Genomic DNA, 25,545 nt, shown 5'->3' with positions numbered 1-25,545 from the left:
CCGCCTGGGTTCGTTAGCCTCTTGCCTCTAACGGCTCCGGCCGCGGCCGGCGTCCGTGCGTGGGTGACGTCGACGTAGGGGCGGGACTTCCTGCTTCGCGCGCCGCTGGGTTTCTGGACGGACCCTGCTCCGCCGGGCTGGAGGGGCGGCGGGCTGAGGTGGCGTTTCGGCCGGACGTCAGCGCCGGGGTTCGCCCTGCACCCCTGAGGAGGCCGGGCCGCCGCTCTCGGAGCTCTCCCGAGATACATCAGCTTTCCTCAGGGTGGGGGGCCCGAGGAGCCCGCTCGGCCCTCCGGCTCCTCCTTTTCAGCTTGGGCGGCGAGCGGCCGCCGGGACCTCCCCAGGCGTGGCGGGCTGGGCCGACACCCCGCTGTAGGACTGTAACCCTTTGTCCCAATGCCTCCACGAGCCAAGTTGAGTGGGTGCCGATGGTTGGAGCTGTGGTGGTGTCCCCCCAGTGGCAAGTGCGGCCAGAACTCCGGTCACTTAAGTTTTATGTGTGCAAGTTGCAAGGACCGTGTGTGAGTGTGGTACGTAACCTCTCTTTCTGGGGACAGCATCTTTTCCATGTTTTGGGATACTATTCCCCCCCCCCCCCACAACCTGTCCTTGAATCCTTTTTTATTTTCCTTGAAAAGTAATTGAGGCGCGTGTTAGAAAAGTAGCCTGTGAGAGACGTTCTGTAGCCAATTAAATGCACGTGAAACTCTTTATGGAGCTTTTTTGATGCACTGTAGCGTGTGGTTGTGGAGCTAGTTTAGTAATTGGCTAAACGTGTAAGTACCTCCAGTTTACGATGAAAAAGCTATGCCATCATTTTCCTTGGCCTTGAAGACAATTTTAACAGTGATGTTGGCTGCCATTAGTGAGATAACGTCTAAAATCTGTTAGAGTATGTCGGGTTTAAATAGATACTTTGATAAATCCTTAGTGTCCAACTTTTGACCATAATCAGTGGGCACTTTGCTCTTAAACATACCCACTGCTGAGTGTTTTGAAAGCCTTTGGTCACATTAATCATCATGTAATGATGAAGCCGTTTCAAATCTCAGAGAGACCTAGGATAAGGAGAGACTTGTTCATGATATATAGTTCATAATCTATTCAGACTATGAGCACAAAATACTTGAGTGGGTCCAAAACTGAGTAGGTCGTTAAAGCAATGCTTCTGTTACCAGGCAACGTCTCAGTAAACAAGCATAACATTCAACTAGAAAACTTACCCTACAGTCATCTGGATGCAGAATTCTCAAAATTCATGAGGTTAGCCTGTAGGTGGTTACACTTAATACTCATCTTTTGTATTGAGGTTTGATTTCAAACTCGTTCAGAATTATTAGAATGCTTTCAATTTCAGTGTCACACAGGACTCTCCTGAGGGTTGCAAATAGATTTGAGTTGCCCTTTGCTTTTTTAGGACAGAGTATGCCGAGTATTACCCTTACTTTGAGTATTTTCTTTTCAAATCAGATGAAGTGTGCAGACTATATTTAGAAATATTCTCAAATAATGGTGTAATACCAATTTAGAGTTTCAGACATCACTGGGAGATTGAAACACTTATTATTTACCGGTAGTTTTTAATCCTTGGCTTAGCTGATAACCTCATTCTCTCTGCTCATTGAATTCATAATGATATAATTTGTTTTTAGTTTTCTAAATGATCTTTTGAATGTAATAAGCTTTCAAGTAAGTATATGAGGACATTTGAGACAGAGTGAGACTGAATGACTTCTTTGAAGTCAGTCTATTAGTAATGGGAATTGGAACTTGGAGTTTGATGTTCTTAACATCATGCCCTTACTGTATTGCTGAAACCCATAGCTTCATTTTAGTTCTCTCCCCCTTTTTCTTTCTTACATGCTGATGTTGAAGTAATGAAATATTCCAAAGTTGGGCAGGATAAACAGGAAAAAAAAATAAGAATGACTCATGATGTGTGATAAAATCCTTAGCAGTCAGAAAACAGCATTATGTTGTGGGAAGTTCTAACTCAATCTTAGAAGAATGAAATCTTAACAGAAAGATTAGTGAATTGTCAGAATTCTTTTTTTTTTTTTCTCTATCTAGGTAGTCTCTTTGTCTAAAGTGAGTGTGATTTTAATTTTGTTATACATAATGTATTAGGTTCAGTAATTTTCTCACATTGTTTAACCTGTGTGTACTTTTAGAGAATGTGTGTATATATCTGTAAAAAACTTCCTACTAACTGAAGTTCACGTTTTTTTGATCTAAGCTGATCTCTTCAAAATTCTTTGTTTTTTCAAGTTTATGTTCTTGAAAAAGGTCAAGAACACCTTGAAAAGGTGTTTCTGCCCAGGCTGGTTTCTTCACTATCCTCTAAACCTGCTATGTGCTTTCTTCTTTCCATATTAGTTTTCATGTCTTTCTACCTCTCTCACCTGATTTCTTTCCCTCTTTCTTAAAATGTAAATTGTATTTTTTCTATAAGGTTCAACTTCACCATGACCTCTTACATACTATAGGAAGAGTATGAATTTGGGAGTCATATAATTGATACCTATGCTTTGTATTTTATTTCTTAATCTTTTTTAATGTTTATCTTGACTTCCTAACTAGATTGTAAGCCCCTTTAAGGGCAGAACTCCAGATCTCAATGAGCTGTATCCTTAGTCTTTTCCAAATAGAAGTTGCTGAATAAATGTTTCTTAAAGATGATGAATGTGCATTTCTGTCCACCTCTTTCCATAGCATAGTGGAAGTAAGAAGATTGTTGAGAGAGTAGAGAAATTGAGGAAGGACAACAGTAAACCATAAGAAAGCAGATTAAAGAGTGGGAATTCATTGGAATCAGAAGGAAAGTTTCTGTTCCTAGAAAGTGTGAAAATTTGAGAATTTCCCATGACAATACCAGCAGTAAGGACTCCCTCAGGAATGCTGGCACTACTCCCAAGTGGGCTTGGGGAGTTTGGTCAATTTCCTGGTTCTTTGTTAGTAGAATCTTAGTTTTAAAAGTGTGTTCTTCCACACTCTTCCCTCCTTCCCCTTCTTTTCCCTCACTTCTATTCCTCTCTCCATCTCCCCAATTTACTCCTTTCCATCCTACTCTTTGACCTAGTTGAGACTTAGTTTATGAAGTTATGTCAGTTATTTCATCTGTCCCTCATAAATTCGCAATTCTCCTAAGTTTATTGTGTATTTTTCCATTAGAACCGCCCCTTATAGGTCATAGCACTGACTGTCAAATCTAGTACTATTTCTTTTTAGTTTAACTGGGCTATAATCCAGGATGAAAGAAATTAAGAAAGTCAGGAAATGCCCAGTTATTTGCTTTCTGTATATTGTGACTTCAAATTGCTTTTGGTTTAAAATTCAAAGTTAGGAGGAACCTAAACCTGGCCATTGCCTTTTGGAAAACTTATCATTCTCAAACTATGTATTTAAAATGTTCAGGTAGTTTAATAGTCTTGCTGTAAATCCTGTATCTGATGCTTCTAACAAAGAGTTACTTCAGTTGAAGGTATAAAAAGGTGAAGTTGAGTCTCAGAGTACTTTATAAATCTTGGATTGATTCTGTTATTTCTTGAGAGAGCTTGCCATCCTAGCTTCTGAGTTGTTGCCCAGTAACCCAATTGCAGTATAACATAGCAACCATTGAAAACAGTAGCATTGGACTATAGGGATTTTTCCTATTGAAGCTGCAGTGCCTATCTCTAGTGTTCACATTTAATCTCTCTCAAATGTGATTAGATTTTGGTTTAGGGCAGATATTTCAGATATTATTAAAGGGCATACAGTATATGTTCTTAAGTATATTTTTTGGAGTACTGACAAATTTTAATTTCCTGCACATTATTTTTCACATAGAGATGCATGATAGATATGTATTGTTTGTGTGAAGGGCATGTGAAAACAGTGGTTCAATTAAAGATTATTCTGAGCAGAAAAGCTATTAAGTAATAATTAACATTAGAGTTCTTGGCAACTGATATAGCCAGCCAGAGCTGAGGTAGGATGAAGTTGAAATGGTTCTTTATAACATTTTTGTATTATTTCTGGAGCTTCATGGAAAGTTTGGATCAATAAGCACAATTTAATAGGCACTATGATTTTGTGGGAGGAGAATTGTGATTCAGGAGATCTAAGCTTGACTGGCTGAGTCACCTTTCTTGGCCTGTTTTCTCATTTGAAAAAATAAATTTCTGAAGGTTTCTTCCAGAAATTGTATGCTTTAAAGCAAATATTATTTCTCCTGTTTATGGGTTTAGTCAATATTTGAGTGCCTATGATGTGTCTTGAATGATGCTGGGCACTGGGGAGACTGGGAATAAGACATAATGTCTGGTCTCAAGCACTATATTATCTGGTGGGAGAAATAGTAATTTTTAATGTAACATGGTATATGCTATAAGGATAAATAATGTGTCTGGGGCACATAAGGATGCCTGACCTAGAACTGTAGACAATATGATTGAGGAATGCCTCGTTAGAATTTTGTAAGTATAATTTGAAAGTATACAGGAAGTAGTCAACTTGGTGTGGAGGGAATTAGTCAAGGAAAACTAGGGAGAAGTTTCTTTGAGTTGGAGAGGCAGAGTTAGGCGTCATGAGCTATACTGGTAGTTGAGATTCCGGGTGTAGTTGAGATTCCTAGGGAGAGTTGTATGGAATCAGAACAGCATGTAATGGGTAGGTGGAGAAAGAAAGTAGGGAGTAAAACCAGAGTAGGGTAAGATCTTGGAAGCCAAGGGAGGAATGCATATCATACTTAGTTTATTGATTAAATAGAAATTGTTAATCAAGAAACATTGACTATATGGCCCTATAAATGTAAACCCATCTAAATAAAGATCTGAACTTGCACGTGGAGATAAGTTATGTCTTTGGTTAGCAGTGTAACAGAGGCAGGAGTATGTACTTTGGGGTCTGAATTCAGAATTGAAGGTTAGAATCTTAGTTCCACTGCTTTACTACCTAAAGCTGTTCAACTTTTTGGACTGGTTACTTAATTTTTTGATCCTCATTGTCTTCATGTGTAAAATGATACTTTTTCCTTAGGAGTCATATGGATTAAAAGAAGGTAAGTTGTAATGCCTGACTCTTGAGCGGCACTCTTTAAATGATGATTTTCATCCATCCCACCGTAATGGACTGTTCTGAACTACACACTCTCCTTTTCCTTCTATTCCCCACCCCCAGTCATATTCCTTTACTCTCAAGATCTACCAGAATTCCTGCCTTTTCTTTGGTACCTTCCTATATGGATGGTATTCCAAATTTTCTATAATGAAATGAACATGTCCTTGTGTCCCTCAGAATTTTCAACACTATTTTTTTTAAAGCCTTAAGAGGGAAATTCTATTTACTATTATATATAAGAAGTTTGGAGGTAGGTGCTTCTAGATTGTCAATTAAGTGGCTTAATGATATCTTTAAGAATCTGGATTCTCTGTTAATGCTTGGCCATTCTTTGAACTCGGGTTTGATTACAACAACCCAATCCCTTTTTCCAAAGTTCAGAAGAGATAACTTCTTTCTTCTGCCCAGTCCCTTTTAAATAGTTTTATTGAGGTATAATTTACATACCATAAAAATCACTCATTGTAAGTGTACAATTTAATGTTTTTAGTAAATTTACGGAGTTGTGCAACCATCATTGCAACACAGTTTCAGAACGTTTTCATCATTTGCAATGAATCTGACTCCTGACCCAGCCCCGGAGAACCACTGATCTGGTTTCCGTCACCATAAATATGTCTTTTCTGGGCATTTCATATAAATGGAATCAACAATATAGTAGTTTTTTGTATTTGGCTTCTTTCACAATGTTTTTGAGGTTTATCCATGTACCATGTATCAATATTTCAGTCTTTTAAATTGGCTGAGTAGTATTCTCTTGTATACATATGTTGCATTTTTTTTTTTTTCCCATTCACCGGTTGATGGACATTGTATTATTTTCAGTTTTTGGCCATCATGAAAAATGCTGCTATGAAGATTTGCCTGTAAGTCTTTGTGTGAACATATATATTCATTTCTTTTGGTAGATTGTGAGAAGTGAAATTGCTGAGTTATATGGTAAGCTTGTTTTTAAGTTTTTAAGAAACTGCCAGAACATTTTCTAAAGTGGCTGTACCAGAAATATACAAGGATTCCAGTTCCTCCACATCCTTGTCAACACTTAGTATCATCTGTCTTTTTGATTATAGCCATTCTCGTGGCTATCTAGTAGTATCCCATTATTTTAATTTGCATTTTCCTAACACTAATGTTGAACACCTTTTCATGTGGTTGTTAGCCATTTGTAAGTCATCTTTGGTGAAATGGCTAAGTCTTTTGCCCATTTTTTAACTGAGTTTTTTTGGTTGTCTTATTGAGTTGTAAGAGTTGTTTATATATTCTGGATAAAAGTTTGTGGGTTTTTTTTTCCTTTTAAATCAGAGATGTGCAAAGATTTCTCCCAGTCTGTGGCTTGACTTTTCATGTCCTTAATGGTGTCTTATGAAGTTCAGAAGTCTTAAATGAATTCCATTTTATCTTTTTTTTTCTTTTCATGGCTTATGCTTTTCATTTTATATATAAGAACTTTTTGACTAATCAAAGGTCACAAAGATTTTCTCCTGTGTTTTCTTTCTAGCTCTTTCATTTAGATCTAGGATTTTATTTTGTTTGTTTGTTTTCTTGGAGACAGGGTCTTACTCTGTCACCCAGACTTGAGTGCAGTGGCACGATCATTGCAGCCTCAAATTCTTGGTCTCAGGTGATCCTCCTATCTCAGCCTCCTGAGTAGCTAGGACTACAGGTCCTAGCCTGGCTCATTTTTTTCTTTTCTTTTTTTTTTTAACAGGAGGGGGTCTCACTGTTGTCCAGGCTGGTTTCAAACTCTTGCCCTCAGGCAGTTCTTCCGCCTTGGCCTCCCTGAGTGCTGGGATCACAGGTGAAAGTTACTGTGGCCAGCCTAGAATCCATATTGAATTTAACTGTGTATGGTGTAAGATAAGGATCTAAGTCCATTTTTCAAAAATGTGGGTGCTAAATTGTCCTACCACCATTTGTTGAAAAGACTATTCTTTTCCCTTGAATTGTATTGGCATCTTTGTAAAATACCAGTTGACTATAAGGGTTTATTTCTAGACTCATATACTGTTCCGTTTATCTATATGTCTGTCCTTACTCCAATACCATACTGTCTTGATTACTACAGTTTTATAGTAAGTTTCAAATTGGTCAGTGTAAATCCTTGAACTTCTTCTTTTTTTTTTTCCAAAATTGATTCTGTGTTCTTTCTATTTCAATATAAAATTTAGGATCAGCTTCTCAATTTCTACAAAAACTGTCTGCTGGGATTTATAGGATTTGCATTGAATATGCATCAATAATGGGAAGAATCACTAACTTAGCAAAATTGAGTCTTTTAATTCATAAACATATAATGTCTCACCATTTAGGTTTTTAATTTCTCTCACTGTTTTTTAGTATTTAGTGTACAAATATTGCCCTTTTGTTAAATTTATTCCTAAAAATTTTATAATTTTGATGTTCTTGGGAATGGAGTTTTATAATTTGATTTTTAGATGGTTCATTGCTAGCATATAGAAATGCAATCAATTTTTGCATGTTGTTTCTGCATTGATGATCGTGTCTCTGAATAAAACAATTATATTTCTTTCTTTCCAATCTGAATGTTACTTATTCCTTCATTTTTGCCTTATTTCATGGGCTAGACCCTCCAGTAAGATGTTGAATAGAAGTGTTGAGAGTGGATTGCATTATTTCCAGTCTTAGGGGGAAAAGATACAGGTTTTCACTAATAAGTATGATGTTATTTGTAAATTTTCTATAGATGCCCTTTATTAGGTTGAGGAAGTTTTCCTCTGTTCCTAGTTTGTTGAGAGTTTTTAAATCATGAATGAGTGTTGGATTTTGTCAGATGCCTTTTCTTGCATCTGATGAGGTGGTCATATGGTTTTTATTCCTTACTCTGTTAATATGGTATATTACATTAATTGATTATTAGAGGTTAAACCAACCTTGTATTCCTGAGATAAATCTCACTTAGTCATACTGTATAATCTCTTTTAAATGTTGTTGAATGTGGTTTGCCTAAAAATTGTTAAGGAATTTCACACTTACGTTCATTAGGGTGATTAGTCTGATTTCTTTTCTCATGATGCTTTTATGTGGCTTTGATACCACGGCAACACTGGCCTCATAGAAGGAATTGCATGGTGTTTTCCCCTTCTGTATTTTTCTAAAACAGTTTCCAAAAGATTGCTGTTACTTTAAGTATTTGATAGCCTTCATCAGTGAAGGTGTATGGGTCTGGGATTTTCTTTATGGGAAAATTTAAAATTATTAATTCAGTTTCATCACTCATTATAGGTCTGTTCAGATTTTTGTTCTAGAGTTTTGGTTAACTTGTGTGTTCTAGGAATTAGTCCATTTCATATAAATTGCCTAATTTGTTGATATAAAGTTTATTTTTTTAAATCTTTTAAATTGATAATGTAAGATTGGTAATTATGTTCCCTTTTTCATTCTTGATTTTGGTAATTTGTATGTTTTATTTTCTTGGTGAGTCTAGCTAAGGGTTTTTCAATTTTGATTTTTTTTTTTTTTCAAAGAACCAACTTTATTTCATTTTTTTATATTTTCTATTTCATTGATTTTACTCTATTTTTTTTCTACTTTGCTTTCAGTTTAATGTGCCCTTCCCTTTTTTGCCTAGTTTCCTAAGGTAGAAACTTAGGCTATTTGAGACCTTTCTTTTTTTTTTTTTTAATCTAATTGTTCAAAGCTATAAATTTCCCTCTAAGCACTGCTTTAGTTGCATCCCAAATGTTTTGATATTTCTTTCTTTGTAGATCACTAATTCTGTTGTGATCAGATGACATACTTTTTATGAGTTCATTCTTTTAAAATTTATTGTGACTTGTTTTGTGGTCCCATTTATATAGCGCATCCTGGAGAATGTTCCTTATGTGTTTGAAAGGGATGTGTATTCTGCAGTCATTAGGTGGAATGTTCTGTGAGTTATATCAAGTTAATTGGTCAAGTCCTCTATATCCTTGCAGATTTTCTGACTTGTTCTATCAGTCATTTTAATCTTCAACCATTTTTACTTAATTTTCTATTTTTTTAATTTCTATCTTTTGCTTCATGTATTTTGGAGTTCTGTTGTTAGATGCATTAACACTTATAATTGTTATATCTCCCTGCTCTAGTGACCCTTTTATGATTAAGAAATGCCCTTCCTAGTCTTTAGTAATCTTTCTTGTTTTAAATTCTATTTTGTCTTCTTCGTACTGTAGCCACTGTAGTTTTCTTACGATTACTGTTTGTATGGTGTATTTTTTTCTTATTCTTTTACTTTTAACCTATTTATGTCTTTGAATTGAAAATGTATCTCTTGTAGACAGCATGTAGTTAGGTTTTGTTTTTATAATCCAATCTAACGTTCTCCCCCTCCCCCCCCCAACCTTTTTTTAAGACAGAGTCTCATTCTGTCGCCTAGGCTGGAGTGCAGTGGCACGACCATAGCTCACTGCAGCCTTGAACTCTTGAGCTCAAACAAATCTCTTACCTCAGCCTCCTGGGTAGCTGGGACTACAGGTGTGCACCACAATGCCCAGCTAATTTAAAAATTTTTTTTGTAGAGATGGAGTCTTGCTGTGTTACCCAGGCTGGTCTCAAACTCCTAGACTCAAGCAGTTCTCTGCCTTGGCCTCTCAAAGTGCTGGGATTACTGGCATGAGCCAGTGTGCCCAGGCTACATTCTCTCCCTTTTGAATGGGGAGTTTAGTTCATTGATATTCAATGTATTTTTGATATTAGTGGATTTGTATCTGCTATTTTCTTATTTTCTATTTTTTTTTTTTTGCTTTCTCTTTTCCTTTTTTACTGACTTTCTGTGTTAAATATTTTTTAGAATACCTTTTAGTTCTTCTATTGATTTCTTTTGCTATATTGTATTATTTTCATAGTGGTTGCTCTAGGGATTACAATATGCATTTTAACTTTTTATTGCATTAACTTATTCAGAATAATACTGGATTCTGGTAAATTATAGAGACTTCCTTTCAATATCTCTCTTTTCCCTTTCCCTTTTTGGTCCTATTATTGTCATTTTTATTTTAGCTGTGGATATTATAAACCCAACAATATGGCACTATAATTGTTGCTATATATATAGTCTATTGTCTTTAAAGGAAATGAAGAAAAAATGAGTATAATTGTATTTTTAGGGTCTTTTATATTTACTTATGTAATTACAATTTCTTGGGAGCTTCATTCTCCTGTAGATTCTCTGGTATTCTATTGTGTGGCTTCTCTTCATCCTCAAGAACTTCCTTTGATAGTTCTCATAAGGCATGTCTGACAGCAGTAACTTCTCTTAGTCTTTGGTTATCTGGAAGTGTGTTTATTTTATCTTCATTTTTGAAGGACAGTTTTGCTGTATATGGAATTTTTAGTGCAGATTTGTTGATTTTTGTTTTTTAAAAGAAATTTCATTGTTTTTCCACCTCATTGTTTATGATGAGAAGCGAGATGTTAATCATATTCTTTCCGTGTATGTGATGAGTTATTTTTCTCTTACTCCTTTTAAGATTTTCTCTTTGTCTTTGTGCAGTTTGGTTGATCTATTTTTGTTGGATTTGTTGGGCAGCTTAGAGGTATAAATTAATGTTTTTCATTAAATTTGGGAAGTTTTGGGTCATTATTTCTCCAAAATTTTTTCTGTTCCTTTCTTTCCTATCCTTCTGGGATTCCCATTACATGTATTTGATGTACCGTAATTCCTCACTTAACAATGTCAATATGTTCTTGAAAACTGTGGCTTTAAGCAAAATGATGTATAATGAAACTAGTTTTACCATAGGCTAATTAATATAAACAACAGTAAAGTTTCTATGGCATATTTCTTGTCATAAAAACATCATCAAACTTCTAAGTATAGACCCAAAGCACTTCTAATATTAAACATTGAAATAAAGGTGAGTTATACATATGTTTAAAAAAGATTAATTAAAAACAAAGTAATTACCCAATTTTTGGCCAATGAGTGACAGCGGTCAAGGAATAAATGTTTGCAAAGCAAAAATTGTAAGAGACACCTCCCATTGTGCAGTTCAAAAACAATCAGCCTGGGCAACATAGTGAGACCCTGTCCCTATCAAAAAAAAAAAAAAAAAAAAAATTACCTCTGTGTGGTGGCGCATGCCTGTAGTCCTAGCTACTAAAGAGGCTGAGCCAGGAGGCTTGCTTGAGCCCAGAAGTTTGAGGCTACAGTGAGCTATAAAACATGCCAATGCACTCTAGCCTGGATGACAGAGCAAGACTCTGTCCATTAAATGAGTAAAAATTGCAAATATGATGAATTCACTGAGCACTTTTGTACTGCATTCTTTATTGTGTGCTTGTATGGTTATATACTTCATGAATTTTTATTTTACAATAATTGGTATTCATTTATTTTTCAACCTGCTTATTCCAGTTCAGGATTGCAGGTGGCTGGAGCCTATTCCAAGAGGGAACCAATCCTGGACAGGACACCATCCCATCTCAGGGAGCACTTATACACCCACACTCTTTCTTAATGGGACATTGAGACATGCTAGTGAACCTAATGTACACATCTTTGGGATATGGAAGGAAACTGGAGTACTGGGAGAAAACTCACGCATATATGGGAAAGAATGTGCAAACTCCACAATGACAGTGGCCCTGGCCGGGAACCTGTTTTTTTCTTATCAGTATTGAACAAAATGTTATTTGGTGCCCTGCTGTACTTGATGTTGTCCCACAGATCCCCAGGCTTTGCTTCTCTTCAGTCTTTTTTTCTCTCTGTTCTTTAGACTGGATACTTTCAATTAATATTTACCTGTCTTCAAATTCATTGCTTCTATCTTCTGCCATCTCAAGTCTGCTATTGAGCTGCTCTAGCAAGTTATTTCAATAATTATATTTTTCAACTTCAGAATTTGTTTTTAAAAACAATTTTAATCTCCTTATTGAAAATTTCACTTCATTGAGCCATTGTCAGTTCTTTAAACATGATTTCCTTTAGTTACTTGAACATATTTATTATAGTCCCTTTGAAGTGTTTTGTCTCCCAAATCCAATATTTGGGGACACCAAGAAACAGTTTCTATTTGCTGTTTTTCTTCCTGAGAATGGATCACACTTTTTTCTTAGCATGTCTTGTAATTTTTTGATGAATACTGGACATTTTAGATAATATCTTAATTACATATTTTTATATTTCCCCAGAGGGTTTGAAGTTATTGTTTTTTCTGTTTATTTGTTTAGTAACTTTCCCGATCTAAATTTGTAAAGTCTGTTTCCCCTACGTTGTGTGGTTGCTGATGTTTCTGCTATTTTTCTTTCTTTATTTTTAAGCCTGGCTTCCTATGTCTGCATATGTTAGTGTTCAACCAAGGATTGGTCAAAGGTTATGTTCAAACGGCTTGAACCAATACAGTTTCTGCTCTCTGCCAATGGTTGTGTGTAAGGGCTAAAGAGTGCCTTTAAACTCATTTTCAAGTTTGACCTGCTTTCACTTTCCATTGGCCTCCATTGTATCTCTTCTGCACATGTGCACAGCTCTGTTGGGTTTGTGGGTGGCCTGGGCCTGCTCTAATCTCTTGTGCACAGTCTTTGTTCATCTGGGACTAGTGGACAGTTTCTCAAGCCCCCCTAAGGCTGTCTCACTTCCCAGAACTCATTGTGAATTCCCCAGCGAGTCCGCCAGTTCCTTGCTTGCCCTATGGAGGCCTGCAACCTTAGGCTAAAGGAACCTCTGGCCCTCACTGAGAGCTTGCCACAGAAATTTCTACTTTAACTGACAGTGCACCAAATCAACAGATCGCCCTCAAGCATAAAAATGCTTCAACCAGCAATTACAAACAAGTGTTTATGTAACTATGCATATATCTTCTTTGGTGAAATATCTGTTCAAATCTTTTGCCCATTTAAAAAAAAAATTGGGTTTTCTTATTTAGTTTTGAGAGTTCTTTATGTATTCTGGATATAAGTCCTTTATCAATTATATAATTTGTAAGCCACCACCCCCAAGACTGGCATATCTTTTCATTTGTGTAACTGTTTTTTTGAAGGACAGAAGTTCTTAATTTTGGTAAAGTCCAGTTTGTCAACTTTTTATTTTACAGATTGTGTATTTGGTGTTGTATCTAAGAAATCTTTACCTAACCCAAGATAAAAATGATTTTCTCCTATGTTTTCTTCTAGGAGGTTTGTAGGTTTAGGTTTCATATTTAGATCTGTGATTCATTTTGAGTCAATTTTGTGTATGGTGTGAGGTGCGACTTGAAGTCTTTTTTTTTTTTTTTTTTTTAACATATGGAAAGGGCAGTTGTTCCAGGACCGTTTGTTGAAAAGACTATCTTTACCGAATTGACTTTGCATTTTTGTCAGAAATCAATTAACCGTAGATGTCTGGGTCTATTTCTAAACTGTCTTTTATTTTTAAATGGATTTCTGTATCTGTCTTGATGTAATGCCACACAGTTTTGATTTCTGTAGCATTTTAATAAGTTGTGAAGTCAGGTAGTACAAGTCCTCCAACTTTGTTCTTTTTCAGAGTTTTTTTTGGCTATTCTAGGTCCTTCGTATTTCCATATGAATTTTAAAATCAGCTTATTAATTTCTGTAAAAATTGTCTGCTGGGATTTTGAATAGGATTACATTGAATTCAAGAGAAATTAACATCCTAACAATGATAATTTTTTGATCCATGAATAAGGCATATCTTGCCATTTGTGACGTTTTCTTAGTAGCCTGTTTTTCCATTATAAGCACCACTATGATGTAAGTACCATGAAAGCATGGAGCTAATTCTATCCTCCACTCTTACCTGGAACTTAGGATGTACTCAATAATCATTTATTGAATGATAAATAAGATCCCTAAACATATGTACATATCTCTGATTAGCTTCTTAGAATTAATTCCTAAAATGCAGAATTACTAGGTCAAAGGATATGTTCATTATGAAATGTTTTCATTACCAGGATGTCCTCCAGAATTTTTTATTTTTGAGGTAGAAATTTCTTGATAACCATCATAAAGCATGCATAATCGTTTAACAAACAATGTTCTTGGTGCTTTTCTTCCTCAAGCTTTCTCTGAAATTACATTATAAGCCTATGAGAGAGTAGGATTTACATCACAGAAACACTTTTGGTCCCAAGCATTTCGGATAAGGGATAGTCAACCTGTATTTGTAGTTAGTAAGCTGCTTTTTGCCTACATAGTGTTGTGACATTTTGTAAAGTTTAGTTTTTCAATCTTAATTTTCCAAATTATTACACATGTCCATATTTTGTCAATATTATGGTCTTGATCTTTCCTATTTTCTAAGCCAGTTTTCTTATATCTCTGCTGTGAAAATATTTTCCAAGATAATTTGTATAATTTGAAAAGTCTTACCACAAGGTGTCATTGTAACCTATAAAAAGAATTTCCGTGTAAACATGTGCAGTATCAATCGTACAATTTTTACATTTCCTTGTGTTTAAAAATTTTTTTGTTTCATATCTGTTATTTTTCGGTTATGTCCTAATGGATTGTGTATCTCTTGTATTAAAGGAAAAAATAAAGTAGCTCGTGTTCTCATTTTTCCACAAACATATGCTTCTCACCCACAAATTTCTTAAGAGTGTGTTGCTATAGAGATGATTTGTTTGAAGGAAAGAATGAGGAGGAGTAGCAGCAGGTGGACATTTAAGGAACAAAATCCTTATTTTATGTCTTTGTTCCTGACAGAGCCAGCTTTAGAGTTTACCCCTCTGCTTATGAAATCCCTATGGAAGAAAGGTGGATAATCTGTTTTACTGGAATGGTGTTTGCAATTTACTAAGATGCTTTTGCAGAGGTCGCTGTGCTTGATTCTTCGTTCTTATGGAGAACGAGTGCTTGAAGTAATTGTAATCTTTGAAACAACCTTTCTTCCACTTTAACTGGATTCCATTTTAGTGCCTGTCTCCCTCCCTCCCCTCGTCCCTCCCTCTGTCCCGGTTTCCTTGTTGGCCTTTTAACTAGTGACATTAAAATACTTTTTGTTTTTTGGTGGGAGAGGGGTATCAGTATCTATTAATTCTTGCTCCTTCTGCCTCCAAATTAATTTTCAAGACTATTTCCTCTTCACTACCTGCTGCCACACTATCTTAGTTTAGGATTTCATCATTGCTTTCCTAGACTTGATCTCCTTTTCTTTTTCTCTCTTCTCTGTCCCTCCTTCACCTCACATCTGTCCTCTATAAATAACTTACTTATTTTTCTGAAATACAAATCTGATCCTATCCTGTACTGTCTTCCATCTGTTCACAAGCTTAAAATTTTTCAGTAGCTCTCCAAGACCCCAGAATGAACTTCAGTCTTCTGCACATGGCCTTCAAAGTCCTGCCTTAACGTCTCTAGTCTGTTCTCCTTTCCCCATCCTCTACCTCTAATGTTCTCTTCCATCTCCATGCCTTTGTACTTGATATTTCTTTCTTGCATCTTTTTCTTAGTTATAGCTTAGGGTTACCTTCTTTGTAAAATTTTCCCTGGCAGCTTCACTAACAGAATTAGGGTTCTCTGCCCTGTGCACCCATATTACAATGTTGTATAATTTTAAAACTTTCTGAATTTATGATTTTGAATAGTTAGTATATGTACATGATAAATTTTAACAGTCCAGCGGGATTTAATAAAGAGTACATTTTCTCTCAGTCAGCACTTGTTGATTAACAAGTATATTTCACTGATTATCATGAACTCCTTGAGGACGAGGATTTTCTTTTATTCATTTCTGTATTCCTGTACCCAACAAAGTATCTGGCATATAAAAGATGCTTAGAAAATTTCCATAGTACCCTGAATGTGGGCAGGCCGTTCCTTGCTGAGGAGAAGTCTGATAGACTTGATAGTCTGTATATTTCTTTATATCGCTCAAATCCCTTGTAAGTAGACCACTCTAAGTATGGGATAGTAGGCACTCAATAAATACTGATTGTTTAATCACTTTTAAAAAAAGATATATGGTTTTAAAATTAACCTGTATGGCTTGAGGATGACTTTTATTTATCTCTTGTTCCTGACAGTGAAAAATTTTATAGTTTGTTTCTGACAGATTCCAAAACATGAAAAAGAGAATGTTTATGTCAAGTGCAGTAAAAATATCAGTTAAACTCTTAACTATCAATTTTTTTCTATTTAACTTTTGAGACTAAGGCATAAATCTCATGGAAATAAAATTAAATCAGGATTTATTTAAAAAACAATTTTCAGGATACAGTGTTACATCAGTAGACAATCTTTATTGTGCATTAGGAGCCATATGGTAGGTAGCCTTTTTTATTTCAGGAGAAAGATGGGAATGTAAGCCAAGAAGACTCTACAGCTCACACAGAGGTACTCAGTGCTCATAAATCTTCTGGAAACTCCCCATGTTATATGTAACAGAGCCCACACTAAGAAACATTAAAATGAATTTGAAGTATGGTTTGGGCAGGAGTCACCTTTGCCTTTCGAATCACAACTTTCAGAGACTTTCGTAATTTGCTCCTAAACATTCGAGGCTGACTGATTACTATATCCTACTTTACAGAATTCTTTTGTGTGAATTAAGCTGTGCAGAGGCAGACAGTACTATTATAAGAATAGAATAACATTTTAATTTAGAGTGCTTGGTGGTTGATTGCTAACCACTCGAATACATATCTTCTTCCTTTCCTCTTTCTTTGCCCTCTCCTGTTTCTTTCTAAATCACAATTATGGGGCCTGGCACCTTACCAGGGCTTTGAAGGGTCTGCTCCCAGCTGCACTTAGGTTCTGGCAGGGTGTCAAGTTGTGACATTTTCTTGTACACAAGACATCCTGGGATGGCTATCCAAAGGCTGTTTGGGTGACTAATGTAGGATTCTCTCTGGATTTTGAAGAAATTGATTACTAATGTTTTGTTTATAAGTGAATTAAATGCCTGATGTAGGTTCTCCCAAGACTTTTAATTTTTTTTTTTTTTAAAAAACAACATTCACTTTGAGGCATGTAGTATTTAAAGCATTGTTTTGAAATGTTCAAAGGCATAGCATGTGCTTTTTAATGGAATGTGTTTTGGAAGCTTTCCATGAGCATCAGCAGCTGTGCTTTTTGAATATTTTGAATTACCATACTTTTGGGCAGACATTGTACCACTCACTGCTTAAGAAATACAGTGCCTGTGCAAAAGAAACGTCATTTGTCGAGTTGGGATCAGTCAAAAGAAGTGGTGGGAAGGACGTGCGGGTGTGATTATGTGAGTGTAATAGTTGTAAAGAGAGGAAGATGAATTTGGAGAAGGGCTGTGTTAGTCTTTTAAAACCTGCCTTTCACAGAGACTAGCCTAATAAGTGCTTGCTGACTAACAGGCTGACCAAGAAAGATAATGTTTCATTTTTTTTTATCTTAGCACATTTTGACCTATGTACTTCCACAAATTTACATTATTAGTTTCTTTATCTGGTAAACCCTGCACAATAGGAATTGTTTCTTCTATTGTATATTTCAAATGTCTAATATATGTTTAGTTCTGTGAGTAATTGATGTCTGTATATAGACTGGTTGAAATCAGAGAATTCTAACCATGGCAGGAATTTAAAATTGTAGAAATTTTGAGTTTGGGTAAAATTCATTATGAATAAATAGAAGAGAAAGCCCGTGTATTAGTTGCCTGTGGCTGCTGTAAGAAATTATCACACACTAGGTGGCTCAAAAAAAACCCACAAAAATTTATTCTCTCATAGTTTTAGAGACTAGAAGTTTGAAATTAAGTTGTTGCAGAGCCACATTCTCTCCAAAGGGTCTAGGGGTGAATCCTTTCTTTGCCTCTTTCAGCTTCTTGTGGCTCCAGGCATTCCTTAGCTTGTGGCTACATCTTTCCATTCTCTGCCTCTGTGGACACATTGCCACCTCCTCTTCAGTCTCAGAATTCCCTCTCCTCTCTCACAAGGATACATGTGATTGCATTTAGGGCCCATCCATATAATTCAGGGTAAGTTCCTCCTCTTAAGACCCTTAATCCATCTTTTACTATATAAGGTAATATTCATAGCATCCAGAGATTTGGAAGTGACACATCTGTTGGGGGTTGGTGTAATATTCAGCCTACTATAATCTGAAAGCCTCAGTTTCTGAATATGGATGAAAAAAAGAATCAAAACCAAAGTAGCATTAGAGTGGCGAGCATATTATTTGTTCATTTTATATTTTTGAGCTCTTAATATGTTCCTGTGGTTGTTTTAGATGTTGGGGTTGTGAAGATGAGTAAGACATGTTTCTTGCCACGGAGGAAGTTACATTGCATGTGTATTACATATGCTAAAATGCAAGATAAAAGACAGAATAATTATGTATATTTGAGAGATCCAATACTTTATGGAGGAAGTAGTGCAGTCCTAAGCAGGGTTTGAAGGCCCAATAGGAATTCACTAGATCAGAATACAGAGGGATGGAAAAGGCCTTCTGGGCAAGGAAATTAGCATTTGCAAAAACATGGAGGTGGAAAACCCACAGTGTGTGCTCAGGAAGCTACCAGTCAGTTCACTGAGATCAATTTTAAGCTTGTTTTCCTTCTAATGTACAAATTAGCCATCTCCCATTTTACCAGTTACAAAGTAAATATTCTTTGCTGAGACAGTTCTTAAAGCAAAAATCTTTTCATAGATTAAGAAGATCTATGAATGGCCATTAAATATATGAAAAAGTGCTATGGGAGAATGCAAGTTAAAGCTACAATGAAATATCACTTTACATCCCCTAAAATGGCTAAAATTAAAAACACTGACAACACCAAGTGTTGACAAAAATGTGGAACAAACAGAACTCTCATGTTAATTGGAATAGAAAATGGTACAGCCACTTTGGAAAAAGATTTGGCAGTTTCTTATATGGGCGTATATCTACTCCATGACCCAGCAATTCCATTCTTACATATTTACCATCACACACTCCCAACTTGAAAACATGTCCCCAGAAAGTCTTGTGCAAGAATGTTCATAGTAGCTCTATTTATTTGACTAGAAACAACCAAATGTGCATTAGCAGGTTATGAATAAATAATATGTGGTTTATTTAAACAATGATATTCTACTCAGCATTAAAAGGGAATGAACTACTGATACACAAAAATGAGTCAATCTCATAGTTATGTGGATGAAACAAGGCAAATACGCAGAAACACATACTGTATAATTTCATTTTAAGGATGTTCTTCATCAGGCCTAACTATGATGAAAATAACGGTAAAAGTGGGTGTAGTGATTGGCTAGGAAAGGGCCTGAAGGAACTTTCTGGGGCTGATGGGAATGTTTTAAATCTTGATGAGATTGAGGCTTTCTTGGCTTCTTCCTTTGTGAATTCATGACATTGTACACATTCATGCACTGCATAACCATGTAAGCAACAGTGGTCCCGTAAGATTATAATGGAGCTGAAAAATTCCTATTGCCTATTGATTTGTGTTATAATTGCATATAGTATTCAGCAGAGTAGCATGCTGTACAGGTTTGTAGTCTAGAAGCAATAGATTATACTTTATAGCCTAGGTATGTAGTAGGCTGTACTGTCTAGGTTTGTGTACGTACTATACATTCTAAGATCACATAATGATGAAATTGCCTAACACATTTGTCAGAACATATCTCTGTCATTAAGTGACATGTGACTGTATTTAAATTTTGTGCATTTCATTATATGTAAACTTTAAAAAAAGGACTGTAAACAAATGCACGAAGGGAACTGATAGAAGAAATGAGCTTTTTTTTTTTTAATGTTGCACATCCATGTGATGTCTAAAACACAACATGTAGAGAATTAAGCTAATAGGATTTGGAAGAACAATGAAAAAGATCAGGGTTCTTGATGATGGTGAGCCCAAATTTTGAATCACTCTCCCTCCTGAATCCTGTTTAAGAAATTGTCAATTATATACATACAGAAAAGTACATACAAGCTATACAACTGGATGATTTACAAACCAAACTTCCATGTAACTACAAGGATCAAGAAATAGAACATTGCCACCCTTCCTCAGGTAATATTTTTCTGACCTTAATGATAATCACTTCCTTTCTTCGTAGTTTTACAGCCTAAGCATATTAATACCTAATTAAGTGTCTTCTAAATATTATAGTTTTGCTAGTTTTTAATTTTTTTAAACTTCGTATGTTTGGAATAATTCAGTATGTATTCTTTTACGTTGGGCTTCTTTTGAACAATGTGATACTCAGCTCATCTAGAGAGTATCTGTAACTTATTTTCATTGCAATATAGTACAAGTTCTGTTATACCACTATTTGTTTGTTCAGCTGTTGATGAACATTTGATTTGTTTCCGGTTTCAGTTAGGAATAATACTGCTATGAACAGTATGACATAAATCTCTTTGTGTATTAGTATATTTCAATTGGGTATATTTCAAGGAGAGGAATTGCTGAGTCATAGTAAATGTATTTCTTTAATTTTAGTAGATAATGCTAGTTTTTTCCAGAGTGGATATGCCACTTTACACTACCACCTGTTGCTTGCCATCCTCTCCAGACTTCTTATTGTCAGTCTTTGAATTATCTCGTTTGAGATTTAAATTTGTAAAGAATTCCTACACATTAGTAATTAAAAAGACAATTCAATAGAAATAATTAGGCAAAAGACTCTATAAATAGACGTTTTATGAAAGAGGATATCTAAATGGCCAGTAAACAAAGAAAAGGTGCTCAATCTCATCATTTTTTAGGGAATTGCCTTTTAGCCTTTTGGATATACTCTTTTCTTGCCTTGAGTTATTGAAGATTATTTTCCAATATTCAGCAACTTTGTTCTTTTACTTTTCACATTTAGATCTTCAGTCTAACTAGAATTAATTCTAATGTGTAAAATAAAGGCCTAACTAGAATTAATTCTAATGTGTAAAATAAAGGCCCAGCTTTCTTTCGAAAAGGTAATGTGGTTGTCCCAGCAGCATTTACTGAAGACTCTCTTTTATCCACTGTTGTGCAAACCACCTTTATTCTAAATTATGTGTTTTATATGGGTAGATCTGTTTCTGGGCTCTATTCTGTTTTGATCTCTTCGTCTACAATTAAGTCAGTGGCATACCATACTATCTTAATTACTGTAGATTTATAGTAAGTCTTGATATCTAGATAAAGGCTTCCTATCTTGTTCTTTAAAACAGTTTCCACTGTTTTGGCCTTGGTCTTTAGTATTTCTATATAAATTTTTGAGTCAACATTTTAAGTTTCTCACACATACACACACTCTTTGGATATTGATAATGCATCATCTGTAGATGAGTTTGGGGAGAATTTATGTCTTTAGAAAGTTTTTCAATCCATACACTTGGTATATATCTCTCTTTAGGTCTTTTTTAGTTTCTTTAGTTAGCCATAGTTTTTCCATATAATGGTTTGCCTAGATATTTTATATTTTTGATGTTATCATTAAGCATGTCTTTTAAAATGTTTTGTTTCTGGTATATAGAATGCAACTAATTTTTGTATATTGCTCTATCTAGCAGTCTTGCTTAATTCTAATTATTTCTCTGTAAATTCTTTTTTTTTTTTTTTTTTTTTTTTTGAGACAGTCTTGTTCTGTCACCTGGATTAGAGTGCAACGGTGTCATTAAAGCTCACTGCAGCTTCAAACTCCTAGGCTGAAGTGATTCTCCTGCTTCAGCCTCCAGAGTAGCTACAGGCATGTGCCACCACACCTGGCTAATCTATTTTTTTTGTAGAGACCGGGTCTCGCTCTTACTCAGGCTGGTCTCGAACTCCTAAGCTCAACCTATTCTCCCGTCTCAGCCTCCCAGAGTACTAGGATTATAGGAGTAAGCCATCTCGCCCTGCCTGTAAAGTCTTAATTCTTAGATTTTCTGCATATACAATCAGAACATCTGTATATAAAGAACATCTTCATGTAAAGAAAGTTTTTCTTTTCCTTTTTTAGTTTTTATACCTTTTATTTCTTTGTCTTGTTTCAGTTCTTTAGTACAATGTTTAATAAAAGTGGCAATAATGGACTTCATTGTCTTGATCATATTCTCAAAGGAAGGTATTTTAAGATTTTAAAATTAAGCCTGGTATTTACTATACACTTTTTGTATACACCTCTTATCAGATTGACATGCCTTTAAGTTCCTAGTTTGCTAGGTTTATTTCTCTTTTATTGAGATGAAGTTCATATAAAATTAGCCCTTTTTATAATTTTATTTTTTAGAGACAGAGTCTCTCTTTGTCGTCTTTGTCGTCCAGACTAGAGTGTAAGCAGCATGATCATAGCTCACTGTAACCTTGAACTCCTGGGTTCAAGCAATCCTTTCACCTCAGCCTCCCAAGTACCTAGGACTATAGGCATGTGCTGCCACGCCTGGCTAATTTTTAAATTTTTTTGTAGAGATTGGGTCTCACCGTTTTGCCTAGGTTAGTCTCGAACTCCTAGCTTCAAGTGATCCTCCTGCCTTGGCCTCCCAGAGTGCTGGAATTATAAATCACCACACCCAGCCAAATTAACCATTTAAAAACATATAATTTAGTGGCATTTACTACATTTCACAGTGTTATCTAATTAACACCTCTATCTAGGTGCAAAACATTCTACCGCCACATAGAAAAACCCTGTACCCATTTAGTAGTCAATCCTCATTTTTCTATTCTCTCAGCCCCTGGCAACCATCAGTCTTTCTGTCTCTATGTATTTACCTATTCTGGATATTTCATACAAATGAAATCATACTCTGATGATAGGAATGGTAGGTATTTTATTCTGAGCAGTCTCTGAGTATCTGTTGTTTATTTTTTGTGTCTATTTTCTGTTGTTCAGATTGGATAATTTTATTATTCCTTCTTCCGGTACGTTAATACTTTTTTTTTTTTTTCTCCCCTATTTTTGCTGTTGAGCTCATCTACTAAGATTTTTATTTTGGTTGTATTTTTCAGTTCTAAAATTTCCACTTGGTTCTTCTTTTTATCTTGTATTGTTTGCTGATGATTTTTGTATTTCTTTGGTGTGACTTTCTGTTTTTTCATTTATTTCAAGCTTGTTTGTCATTGCTTATTAAAGTATTTTTTTTATCATTGCTTTAAAATCTTTGTCAGATAACCATAACATCTCTGTCTTCTCAATGTTGGCATCTGTTGATTTGTCTTTTTTCATTTGGTTTGAAATCATCTTCACTCTTGGTATGACTAATGATCGTTGAAACCTAGACATTTAAGATATTATGTTAGAATACTGTAGATCCTATTTAAACCTTCTGTTTTAGCTAGCTTTTTCTGACACTAGTCTGTCAGGGGGAAAAGGGGAATCCCACCTCATTATTGCCAAGTGGGGGTAGAAGTTTAGGTTCCTTAATTGGCTGCTGTTGACACCTGAGTTGGGGGGAGTTCCTCATTATGCTGGTAAGCTTGGAATTCTGGCTCCGCCTATTATCTCTGCTGATACCCTGGAGAGGTTAGCTGTATTACCACTGGGGTGGTGGTGCCTGTCCTCTCTGCTAGGCCTTCTGTGATAGCGCTTCATTGGGATGAGGGAGGTGTTCTTCCTTACTGTTTGTGGGGGTAAAAATTCACATTTTCCATGTGGTCTCCACTGACAATTGCAGGATGTGGAGGGTACCACTTTCTATTCAGCCCTCTTTTACACCATCCTGGCAGGTTATTGGGGTACTTCGTTACAGCCTGGTGAGAGTGGAAGCTTAGCTTGGCTCCCATTTGACCTTTGCTTGGGTGGCTGGAGGTGGAGCCACAGGTTTTTTTTGGCTAGATTAGATTGTAATTGTCTACAAATTTTCTGTTTTGCTAGGCCCCCCCTTTTTTGTTCCTTTGACTAGAGAGCAGACTTTTGTTCATGTTTTTTTTCTTAATCCATTGGTGTTTCCCGGTTGCCAGCTTCTTCACCTCCAAGTCTGAGATACATGAAAAAGAAAACCCAAGTTTTCTAAACTTAACCACTGTGTTTGTCCTTGTATCCTGAGGTCTGTAGCTGGTCGTCTTCTAGTCTCCATTATTTAGAGTCTTATGTTTGTCACGTATTTAATGCCTAGGACTTTTGTTGTATTAGTAAGTGTAATAGGGAAATGTATATCTGCTCCATCTTCCTGGATGCAGAAGTCTTTATTCCATAAGTTTTAATATATAACTTTTTATTCAGTTCTGGGTGTTTTCTGATTTCTATTTTGACCTTTTCTTTGATTAATAAGTTATTTGGAAATGTATTTTTAAGCATATGGGGCTTTTCCAGTTATCTTTTTGTGTTGAGGTTTATTTTAATTTAGTTACATTGTGGTTAGAGAACATATTTTATACAATTTTGGTCTTATAAAATTTGTGAGATTTTTTTTCTTACCTAGCATGTGGTCAGTCTTTCTAAATGTTAATGTATGCTTGTAAGGAATGTATTCTGTAGTTTTGGGTACAGTGTTCCATATGTCAGGTCAGGATATGTTCTTACTGGTTACTTTTTATTTGCTTATTCTATTAGTTACCAAGAATAGTGGTTAAATTTTCTCCCTATTATGGTGAATTTGTCTATTTTTCCTTACAATTTTGAGAACTTCTGCCTTATTTAGTGGCCATAGTAAGTGTATATAAATTAAAATTGTCACATTGTTCTGATATGTTAACCATCATCATTATGAATGTCTCTCTCCCTTTTTTTTTTAGTGTTTTTTTGTCTTAAAATCTACCTTATCTGATGTTACTTTATCATCTATGTTATGATTAATGTTGGCAATATTTTTTCTCCTTTTTCTTTCAACCTTTCTTTGCTCTTATGTTTTAAGTGTGTTTTATAAAAGAGCATGTAATTGGGTTTTGTCTTTTATTTTTTTCTTTTATTTGAAGCATATATTTTGTATGCATTAAAACAATTACTGGTATGTTTTGTTAAAATCTGTATTACTGTTTCTGTTTTCCTGCTTGCTTTAGGTTTATTCTTACCTTCTTTCCTCCCTTCTTTTAGACCAGTGGTTCTCAACAGAGGTATAAGGGTGATAGGGTACATATGGTCCTATGTGGAATATTTGGCTTTCACACTTGCGGGAGTGGTGCTACTGCCGTCTAATGAGCGGAGACTAGGAATGTTGCTAAACATTCTACAATGGACAAGATAGTCCCTTAACAACAGAGAATTGCTGTATATACCCTAAAATGTCAGTAGTGCTGAGGTCAAGAAACCCTGCTTTAGAGTGTTTGAGTTATTTTAATTTTTCCAACCTTTTAGAATTTTTTAATGGTTATTCTAGAGAAGGGTTTAATAGACTACCATTATAGAGTCAGATAGTAAGTATTTTAGGCTTTTAGACTATGTTTGGTCTCTGTCATATTTTTTTCCCTTCCTTCCTCCTTCCCTCCCTCTCTCCCTTCCTTTTAATAGACTATTTTTTTAAGAGCCATTTTAGGTTCACAGCAAAATTGACTGCAAAGTACAGAGGCCCAAATACCTCCTGTCTCCACACACGCACAGCCTCCTCCACTAACAACATACCACAACAGAGTGGTACATTAATTACAATTGTGCAACTACATTGACACATCATTATCAACCAAAGTCC

The 25,545-nt window shown here is 35.6% G+C and overlaps 1 protein-coding gene across 1 annotated transcript in view; it reads left to right on the top strand.

Annotated features, from left to right (window-relative positions):
- Positions 1 to 291: 291 nt before the first annotated feature.
- Positions 292 to 25,545, top strand: part of CEP83 (centrosomal protein 83) — a 102,141-nt gene continuing 76,887 nt past the window's right edge. The window contains exon 1 of the mRNA XM_069489983.1: positions 292 to 530. The gene's annotated coding sequence lies outside the window, so the exon portion shown is untranslated. The remainder of the gene's footprint in view (positions 531 to 25,545) is intronic.

The sequence above is a fragment of the Eulemur rufifrons genome, chromosome 16 (assembly GCF_041146395.1).
Source record: "Eulemur rufifrons isolate Redbay chromosome 16, OSU_ERuf_1, whole genome shotgun sequence".
Lineage (NCBI taxonomy): Eukaryota > Metazoa > Chordata > Mammalia > Primates > Lemuridae > Eulemur > Eulemur rufifrons.
The sequence above is the reverse complement of the archived record's forward strand: the minus strand, read 5'-3'. Positions and strand labels throughout refer to the sequence as shown.